This window comes from Callionymus lyra, chromosome 7, assembly GCF_982586985.1.
Source record: "Callionymus lyra chromosome 7, fCalLyr1.hap1.1, whole genome shotgun sequence".
NCBI classification, from domain to species: Eukaryota; Metazoa; Chordata; class Actinopteri; order Syngnathiformes; family Callionymidae; genus Callionymus; species Callionymus lyra.
The window spans coordinates 12,143,759-12,155,775 of NC_141824.1; positions in this window are offsets into that span (position 1 = coordinate 12,143,759).

The window sequence follows — 12,017 nt, forward strand, 5'->3', positions numbered from 1 at the left end:
GTCCATTCATGTTGTTAGAAGAGTCCATTCTTGCATGGGTTAAAAACAGGAAATGCTATGGGGTAATGTTGACATAGTCCCATATAGGTTGAAGTTACTGTATTTGTTTGTAAATGTTGCCTTTTTTTGCGATGTTACTTTTAAGGTAAAATCCTAATAATAAAACTAAATGATGTCGTGTCATGTATATCATACAATTTAAAACTCTACTACTGGATAAATTAGGGAGATTATTTCAGCAAGTTTCGGGTGACATCCATCACCCTTCTTCAGCCTCACTATTATTAACTAGCAGAACTAACCAGTACTAACATACAATGTTATATCTTCGCATAAGAAGTGAGGTCCACGCTGTGCGACTCCGTTTACTTCTTTATTAACTTTGTTGCAAGCATGACACAGGGAAAAACTCCATACACTTAGGACTACCTGGTTTCCGGGATAACTCTCTTCTTCGCTTCACACACTTCCTAACTCACTCTGATCCCATCTCCACACGCCCTCTACTGGACCCTCCAAGTACTACATTAGATTGCATTAACCAGTCCCCTTAGACATACATACATACAATAAGCTACTATACCACATACAATAAACTAGAAAAACCGGTTGAACATTTGCAAAGTCACAAACTCATGCATAAGTGACATTGATGTGTAAAATGAGTTAGGAAAGTTCCTACAGAAAGACAACACCATAGGAGCAGTTTGGACCTGATCGACATGACCAGCAGGCCAGACAAGGCCTACAAGTGGATTCTCCACATGCGACACCACTTCACAAAGTATTGCTGGACTCATCCCCCGACCTCTAAACCAGCTTCAGAAGCAGCTGAAAAACTTGTGCGGACCTTCTGCTTGTTTGATTCTCCACACATATTGAAGTCCGACAATGGAAAGGAATTGGTTGCAGGAGTCATCAATGAGCTCACTGAGAAGTGGCCAGGCCTGGTCATCGTTCATGGACGTCTGCGTCACCAACGGTCTCAAGGATGTGTCAACAGAGACCATCAGTCCGATGCTTGGGAAGTGGCTTGAAGAACCTCCTGACAAGGGTCGGGCTGAAGGACTTCAACACATCACGTATGCCATAAACACATCAGCGAGTGCAACTACAGGAAATTCGCCCGACGCGGTCGTCTTCGGACAATCTCCACACACACACACACACACACACACACTGTGCTGAATTGAAGATTTTGGCTTACCAAGGAATTGAGCACGAAGATGATATCCCAGACTTATTTGCCGACACAATAGAATCTGATCAACCTGAGCAGTATGACAGAACATATTGAGCCAGCCCCCGACCAGACTCCAGCGAACTCTACACAACCGAAAAGTAGCCAAGAAGTCCGTGGTACAGGAATCCAGATCAGTACCATTTAAGCATGGAAGAGACTATCATCTCTTGCATGGAGCAACGATGGTTGCTGTTGGAACACCAATCCAGGAACCGGGAAACAGACACACTTCTACTGTGGGAGTATGTTAGAATGTATCATGAATTCCTATCTGTTCTAGTACAGATATGAATCCTGCTACTGAATTGGAATCATAATATTGATTTGTAAATCAGAAAAAAAAACATAAGTTAGTGACTTGCTATGAAAGAGCAAATGTGTTCCCTTCTCAAGCCAGTTCCAAAGTTGATGTCAAAGTGACATAAAGTAGTTTGATCAAGTGATGGCGGCGGATGAGCAGCAGCAGAAAGCAGAATTCTACAGATTGCTTGAAGAGAAGATCAGAAGCCTTGTGCATTACACAGGAAAGATATGACAAGATATTACAACTAGACAAGTGGGTGAAGTGCCAAGATGGGAGCAAATTCAAGTTCTAGGTTACCCAGCACTTCAAGCTTCAAGAAATTCAGTAGAAATGCTTTTGAAACACATGTTTTCAGTGTCAATATTTCGTTTTTTCAGCCATACTACTCATAATTTGCTGCGTTCAGTCCAAAAATGTATACTCTTGGTGATCTGGAATTTGGTATGGAGTAGCTTTTGCACTAGAGATGGGTGTAACTTGGAAAGGTCAAGTTGGGTTGTTAGAAGAGTCATTTTTGCATGGGTTAAAAAAAGGAACTTCTATGGGGTAATGTTGACATAGTCAATAAACTAGAAAAACCGACATTTGCAAAGTCACCAACTCATGCATAAGCGACATTGATATGTAAAATGAGTGATAGTTCCTACGGAAAGACAACACCATAGGAGCAGTTCTGATCTGATCGACATGACCAGCAGGCCAGACGAGGCCTACAAGTGGATTCTTCAATCTATCATGGGGACAATCCGCAAGGGTCCAAATGAATAAGGTCTATGACATGGACCAGACAGCTGTCCCCATGGTTACAATGTGTATTGACAAGGGTTGGTTATCAGATATTTAAAATATGAACCTAGAATAGACATTTTAGGTGTGAAATGATTCAGTCTATTTTCCAAAACATTTTGATGTAATACAAATGTCTCCTATTAGAATTGGAGATTGTCCTGGTAGAATTTCCATTTGTCCGAGGACAGATTGAAATTCCAAAAATCAGATCCGAATACAGTAGTAGGATTCATATTATAATCTCTCCTAGTAGAGATTAGAATTCATTAGTAGAAACTGGAATCCTTCTAGGACAGATTGGAATTACAATATTCAGATCCCAGAATTCCAATCTGTACAAGTAAAGATTGGAATTACAATCTGTACTAGGAGGATTCCAGATCCAACTGGATTCCAATCTGTACTGTGATATATATATATATGGTGGATGGCATCTATTTAAAAAACAAACACAATTAGACGGTGATAAAACACAATATTCCATCAATAATTAAACATCAAAATGAAACAGTTTACAGAAGGAATCAACCGGCAGCATAGTCTTTGACCCTTGCTATGTTAGAGACCCCTGATCTAGTGTTATGTAACCAGTATTTCTGACTTGTAAAGAATTTCTCATTTTGAAACTACAAGGTTGGTTTGTAAACATTTTACTGGACTGAATTGGAGCTCCTTTAGGCTAATGAGCTTCTATCTTAGTGGAAGGAAGGAAAGGCTTTCGTGGAAGTGGAAAATAAATGTGGTCAGCCTAATAGCACATTAGTATTAATGCACAACAGATGCACAAAACAGATTTTCAAACTTGATATCCACTCAAATGTCGCAACAAGTCTGTCAAATACACTCTTGGAGAATTATTTATTTGTATTTGTATTATTTTTCCTCCGTGTATTAATTCACTGGCAGACAAAAGAAAGTATGAAGTGAATAAAATCACTGTGTTTGTCTGTTTCGAGTCATAGATATTAATGATCAAGACATGAAAACATTACACTATTACACGTAAACCATTCAAACACATAACCTGAACGCAACACACCAACAGAGTAAAAGTAGTACAGACACAGTACACACTACACAAAAAGATGTCACAGTAAACACTTTACAATCTGGATGAAGAATCATCAATACATTAAAAAAAAAAATCATATCATAACATAATCATGATTTCTCCTGATGGTGAGCTAGTAAATTGGGTCACGGCCTACTCCCATCAGTGTTGTAAGTCGCTTTGGAGAAAAGCGTGAGAAAATTAAAATACTATCATAAATAGTGATAGTGAAGTGTTATTGTGAAGTATATATATGGAAGTATATCAGTTCCATCAATATTGAATGGTTTAATTGATCATACCAAGCATTTAATAGTTTTTTCTTAACAAATAAATGTTTTAAATTAAATATATTTTTAATTTGTAGCCTTTTAAATTCAATATAAAAATGTTGATATAATAGTGCCACTAATTGATTCATTAATTTTCAGCAAATTTAAATTGTACAGATAGTGACGGTAGTATTGGTGTTGAAGTTTTATTCAATTCACCTATATTCTTTTTCAATCATTGAATAGTTTTTTTTTTTAAATAAATCAATGTTATTTATGTCTATATTGATTTTTAATAATAAAAAAAAAGGATTTAAATGATAAAATCATAATATTCATTAAATGAATACATATTTGTTTACACATAGAGTTTGATATTCTTATTCCAAAAATGAATAAACAAATGTTTAAAGTTAAATAGTTTGTTATTTGTAGCCTTTTAAATTCAATATAAAATTGGTGACTTGTCACGTGAATGTCATACCTTCATTTCTATATTGAATTTAAAAGGTTATGAATATAAAGTTTCAACATACGAAAGGATAAATTCAGTTATTCAACATTCTTATATTCTTCCCTATATGAACGACATGTTTGGTATTTTTGCAACTTCATTTATACGAATTCATCGGATAAACATGATCAGAAACTTATCATTTTTCTCTGTTATTCACCATGTTCTCACCCCAGAGAGTTATAAACCGAGAGCAAGCGGTGGTTTTTCTCCCGAGGAGCGCTTTAAGACTCTCGTCCGCACGACCCTCCCATCTGGCGTCGCTCCAGCATCGTGGTCATGCCCTGCCTTGCCCATCCCTGAGCTTCACTAATTCCTCAAGCAGGACCAAGACGACCAGGTAACATTTACGTTCCTCCTCCCTGTGCTTGAAAAAATGCTCTTCTAGAAAATGTTGCTTCCGAAACCTGTTGGACTCCTCATCACCTCAATGATGCATCTGAGATAAGTTTCTCCTCAAACAAAGGGACTATTATGGTCTGGTTGTAAATGCAACTTGTGTTCGTCGGAGTCACACGGATGACGGTGAACGACATGTCATCAGTTCTAATCCACTTTTCTTTTCTTTTTTTTATCCTCAGGCAGAAGCAGAAAAAAAATGTTTGTGTCATTGCTCTTGCTCTTCTTAGGTGAGTCTGACCGTTGATGGTGATGTTGTGCGTTTGTGTGCGTTTGTGTGATCGTTGTGTAGTTGTTACAGTGGCTCCACTAACGAGCTCATCAATCAGCAGGAGCGGCTGTAATCGCATTTGAGAGATTCAATTGTGTCGCTGGTACATCACTGGCTCTCGCTCGCTGCCTCCTGCACATGTTATTGTTCTCTCCCTTTTGACCGTCTTGTGCTTTTGAGAGATTAAAAAAAAGAAGAAAAAAAAAACACTTCCGCCCTTATTTATTTATTTATTTATTGTTTAGGTTAGAGATGAAACATCCAAGATATTCATCCAAGAGTTTTTCATTTTTCGTGAGGTGAAGTTATTCTATGGGATGCCAGAAGTGCCATAACTACGTATTTCAAAGATGATTGGATATAGAGACATAAAGCAGAAAAGCAACTCAAAATTCACATAAAAACATTGTTTAAACGGATGTAAATACAAACATGTATAAGGCTGAGGGGAAAATGTACACAGAAATGTGTAAATAAATTAGAAAATACGTTCCGTAGTCTCTCCTCCGTGTCTATTACCTCAACGTCTATTCCCTCTAATTCCTCGACTTCTATTTCCTCCTCATGTACTTCCTCCTCATGTATTTCCTCCTCATATATTTCCTCCTCATGTATTTCCTCCTCATGTATTTCCTCCTCATTCTTTCCTCCTCATGTATTTCCTCCTCATGTATTTCCTCCTCATGTATTTCCTCCTCATGTATTTCCTCCTCATATATTTCCTCCTCATGTATTTCCTCCTCATATATTTCCTCCTCATTTTTTCCTTCCTCATGTATTTCCTCCTCATGTTTTCCCCTCATATATTTTGTCCTCATGTATTTCCTCCTCATTTTTTCCTTCCTCATGTATTTCCTCCTCATGTATTTCCTCCTCATGTTTTCCTTCCTCATATATTTCGTCCTCATGTATTTCCTTCTCATTTTTTCCTCAATCCTGTATTTCCTCCTCATTTTTTCCTTCCACGTGTATTTCCTCCTCATGTTTTCCTTCCTCATGTATTTCCTCCTCATGTATTTCCTCCTCATGTTTTCCTTCCTCATATATTTCCTCCTCATGTATTTCCTCCTCATGTTTTCCTTCCTCATATATTTTGTCCTTATGTATTTCCTCCTCATGTTTTCCTTCCTCATATATTTTGTCCTCATGTATTTCCTCCTCATGTATTTCCTCCTCAAGTATTTCCCCCTCATGTTTTCCTTCCTCATATATTTCCTCCTCATGTATTTCCTCCTCATGTTTTCCTTCCTCATATATTTTGTCCTCATGTATTTCCTCCTCATGAATTTCCTCCTCAAGTATTTCCCCCTCATGTTTTCCTTCCTCATATATTTCCTCCTCATGTATTTCCTCCTCATGTAATTCCTCCTCATGTTTTCCTTCCTCATATATTTTGTCCTCATGTATTTCCTCCTCATGTATTTCCTCCTCATTTATTCTTCCTCATGTATTTCCTTCCTCATGTATTTCCTCCTCATGTATTTCCTACTCATTTATTCCTTCCTCATGTATTTCCTCCTCATTTATTCTTCCTCATGTATTTCCTTCCTCATGTATTTCCTCCTCATGTATTTCCTACTCCTTTATTCCTTCCTCATGTATTTCCTCCTCATGTATTTCCTCCTCATTTATTCCTTCCTCATGTATTTCCTCCTCATGTTTCCACACCTCATGTAGTTTAGCGTCACATGTTAAGTTCATATTGTAACGTCTGTTTATCATGTTAATATTATCAAAATATTTTTGGTCGCCTATGAAATTTAAATCCAGATAAAAGTCTAAATTCAGTCCTAGTCTTTATGAATGATTATGTGTTTTTGTGTATGAATGTTGTTTGATCACAATTCTTTCCCTACTGCATTATTCTTTGTTCTAATATGTAATACATCTACACACATGTTTCTACACACAAAGCTTAACTAGATCTTTTGATACTTTCAGGTTCATCTTCCGGAAAAAAAGATGGAAACTTTGGAATTTTTGAACAATGTCGCGCACTGAACAACACCCTGAGGTTGTGTAGATCAATATTTTAAACAATAACACATGTTGATACATTACCATGATCTTTGACACATATACAAGGGTGTTATTTGGAAGCACGGTAAATTGAGTCAGTTGCAATAACACAATAAGTCTTTAAGATATTAATTAAATTTAAAAGGTCATTTATTTGAATTTTCACAGTTAATGGCGAGTTGCTTCTGTATTTATTTAATATTATTTCTAGTCTAACTTAGCCTGGAAGTAACACAAAACATGCTTAAATGAGAAAATGTGGTTCCTCCCATCTGCATTATCCAGGTAATTATTATTAATAACAATAATAATAACATTAATCTATATTGGCATTTTATCGGAGAAACAACTGTAATCGTACATCATATTGAATTGTTTCAGTTCTCCATTTACTTTTACAGGAACAGACACTTTACGTTAAAATTATTTAAAAACAAAACCTTCTCAAACCAGTAGATGGCGATGTTTGTTGAATAAAAGTCTTCATACAGGATATCAATTGGACGCTCTAACAAACGAGGACGAAGACAACAATAAAATACAAAATATAATAAATAAAACAATAATAGTTATATAATAATAATCATTTTAATTACAGCTTTTGAGTAAATATATATATATTTTTTTTAAATATATATATTCATATAGATATTTACAGTATGTGGTGAATACAGTAAATGTTGTGTATTACATGGATATATCAGTATAAATATTTAGCAATATTTAGATTTTAATTGATGTATATTTAAAATGTGTTTTACTTCTTTCTACTTCTTTTTCACACTCTGTTTTTTTTTTCTCCCCTTTTTTCCTTTATTTAAGTTAATTATTTTTTGCTTCATTTTATTACTTTAAAAAGTTTCTAGCTTATGAATAAAAACATTATATTGTGTGATCTAGTTTTAGTTTATGTAAGAACTTCTACTTCATTTTGTGCAAAAAAAAGATTCTGATGATCTAATAAAATGTGCAGATAATCAAAAATGAATCAAAAACATCGTCAACATTGATTTGTTTCAGGTTGACTTGTGGATACGCGTTCTGTGAAAAATCTCCTCCTTTCACTTGTGAGTTGTCGTGGCCACCTGGCCATCTGTTTTCCAACCAATCAACAGAGCCTTGCGTCTACCATCTTTCAAACTCCTCGGCGTGGACCAACAACTTCACCTGCAAGATAACTCGAAAAACCTGGGTCGAAGAGAAGCACATTTCTATCAACAACACTAAAAGTAAAACGTTTAATGCACTGTCAGCAAAGTTTAGATTCACATTTCATTTGTTGAGACTAGAAGTCAAATGTTGATGCAGCGACACTGGCTTAAGTTAAGATACTATAGTAAGAGATAAGTTGAAACTTAAGTTGTGTTTTATTGGTGTTGAGTGAGAACTGTTTTGCTTGTCGTCCTCAGAGAAGGTCAAGCTCTGCCGTGGTGCCACTGACCCTCTTCAGAACGTCCCCAGAACGTGTTTGTGGATGTTGCTGCTGACCTGCTGCTGGGGAACATGAAGAACCTTCCCCGTGTATTTTCAACACCGTGACTTAAACAACGTGACTTAAACAACATAACTTCAACACCGTGACTTAAAAAACGTGACTTCAATAAACGTGACTTAAAAAGCCTTACTTCAACACAAGGACTTCATCGCCAGGACTTAATCACATGACTTCAACACCATGAATTCAACACAGTGACTTCAACACCATGATTTCTACACAGTGACTTCAACACCATGAATTCAACACAGTGACTTCAACACCATGATTTCTACACAGTGACTTCAACACCATGATTTCTACACAGTGACTTCAACACCATGAATTCTACACCATGAATTCAACACAGTGATTCAACGCAGTAAATCAACACCATGACTTCAACACCATGAATTCAACACCATGAATTCAACACAGTGACTTCAACACCATGATTTCTACACAGTGACTTCAACACCATGATTTCTACACAGTGACTTCAACACCATGAATTCAACACAGTGACTTCAACACCATGATTTCTACACAGTGACTTCAACACCATGATTTCTACACCATGAATTCAACACAGTGACTTCAACGCAGTAAATCAACACCATGACTTCAACACCATGAATTCAACACCATGACTTCAACACAGTGACTTCAACACCATGACTTCAACACCATGAATTTAACACCATGACTTCAACACAGTGACTTCAACACCATGACTTCAACACCATGAATTTAACACAGTGACTTCAACACCATGACTTCAACACCATGACTTCAACACAGTGACTTCAACACCATGACTTCAACACCATGAATTCAACACAGTGACTTCAACACCATGATTTCTACACAGTGACTTCAACACCATGAATTCAACACAGTGACTTCAACACCATGATTTCTACACAGTGACTTCAACACCATGATTTCTACACAGTGACTTCAACACCATGAATTCTACACCATGAATTCAACACAGTGACTTCAACGCAGTAAATCAACACCATGACTTCAACACCATGAATTCAACACCATGAATTCAACACAGTGACTTCAACACCATGATTTCTACACAGTGACTTCAACACCATGATTTCTACACAGTGACTTCAACACCATGAATTCAACACAGTGACTTCAACACCATGATTTCTACACAGTGACTTCAACACCATGATTTCTACACCATGAATTCAACACAGTGACTTCAACGCAGTAAATCAACACCATGACTTCAACACCATGAATTCAACACCATGACTTCAACACAGTGACTTCAACACCATGACTTCAACACCATGACTTCAACACCATGACTTCAACACCATGAATTTAACACAGTGACTTCAACGCAGTAAATCAACACCATGACTTCAACACCGTGACTTCAACACCATGAATTCAACACAGTGACTTCAACACCATGACTTCAACACCATGAATTCAACACAGTGACTTCAACACCATGACTTCAACACAGTGACTACAACACCATGAATTCAACACAGTGACTTCAACACCATGAATTCAACACCGTGACTTCAACACAGTGACTTCAACACCATGACTTCAACACAGTGACTTCAACACAGTGACTTCAACACCATGAATTTAACACAGTGACTTCAACACCATGAATTCAACACAGAGACTTCAACACCGTGACTTCAACACCATGACTTTAACACAGTGACTTCAACACCATGACTTCAACACCATGACTTCAACGCAGTAAATCAACACCATGACTTCAACACAGTGACTTCAACGCAGTAAATCAACACCATGACTTCAACACCATGAATTCAACACAGTGACTTCAACACCATGACTTCAACGCAGTAAATCAACACCATGACTTCAACACAGTGACTTCAACGCAGTAAATCAACACCATGACTTCAACACCATGAATTCAACACAGTGACTTCAACACCATGACTTCAACACCATGAATTCAACACCATGACTTCAACGCAGTAAATCAACACCATGACTTCAACACAGTGACTTCAAAACCATGACTTCAACACCGTGACTTCAACACCATTAATTCAACACAGTGACTTCAACACCATGACTTCAACAACATGACGTCAACACCGTGACTTCAACACCATTAATTCAAAAATGTGTCTCCAACACCGTCACTTCAACACCATTAATTCAACACAGTGACTTCAACACCATGACTTCAACACCGTGACTTCAACACCATGACATCAACACCGTGACTTCAACACCATTAATTCAAAAATGTGTCTCCAACACCGTCACTTCAACACCATCACTTCAGCACAGTGACTTGAAAAAACATGAATTCAATCAACACCGTGACACCAACAACGTGACTTTGTCTCCGATACTTCAACACCTTGACTTCAACAACGTGATTTCGACACCTTGACCTCAACAACGTGATTTCGATATCTTGACTTCAACAATGTGATTTAGACATCTTGACTTCAACAACGTGATTTCGACACTGTGTCTTCATCACCGTGATTTCGACACTGTCTTCATCACCGTGACTTCAAGACACTCACAAGCTGCCTCCTCTTCTGATATGTATCTGAAGGTCACATAATCCACACGCATGAACGTAGCATGATTTAACCTTCGCTGGCTGAAACAAACACTACATGTTATGCACGACTTTATATGTTAAGATTCGTTCTTAAACTTGACGGTGGAAGAAAATAGCCATATTTCTGACGTTGATTTCTGTCTTTCATTGAGAAATGAAACAACAGTTGAACTGCTCAACTGTTCATAATACTCAACTTTTGGTTAAAATAAAAAAAAAATCTAATATGAAAAAAAAGGAAGTTACTCATGTTTTTGAAGGACCTGGTTCAGATGGAGACCATGAGGGCAACACGGGACAGAACCCAGGAGTGACCCCCAAAAAAAGAATTCACCAATTTATTATCAATTAAAAATGATTTAGTTTTCAAATTATTTTAATTGAAAAATAAAACATTATTAACCTGTTAATAACCTTTTATATATATATATATATATATTTAGGAGTTTATTTTATTACAACAATAAAAAGCTGTTTGATTCAGACCTTTTATTTTTTATTATTTCAGTTTTAATAATAAAAAAAAACCCATTTGTTCTAAATGTACAATATTATGACACTACAGTGCATTCATGAGTCTATATACATTATTTTACTTGTTATTTTAAGAGTTCACAATGGTTTATATTCATGTATTACATACTTTATGAAGTCAAGCTATAGGTAAAGTGTAAACACTGTCTTGTTATTATCAGAATCTTAATAATTATGGCCAAATAATTCTGTAAAAAGTTTATTTGAGCATCTCTTCAAAGGGTAATATTGTCATTCGAATTATATTATAGTTACTTTATAAATATTATAATACGTAAGTTACATAGCAGTGTCGTAACTTCTTATATAGGTGGATCTGTTATCATGTATAAGTTAAAAAACCCATCAGATAACTATAGCGGGTTGAAGACACATTTTTCATGGAGGGCTGGACCACGTGTTGCAACTGACTTACTAAGATTATACATAAAATGGACAGAAGGTTTTCATTAAAGATAAGACAGTTTTCACTCTTTAACTCATCACTCGAGGATTAACAAGGGAGTCACAAAAACAGCACTAAAAACATGTTTAGACAGAAA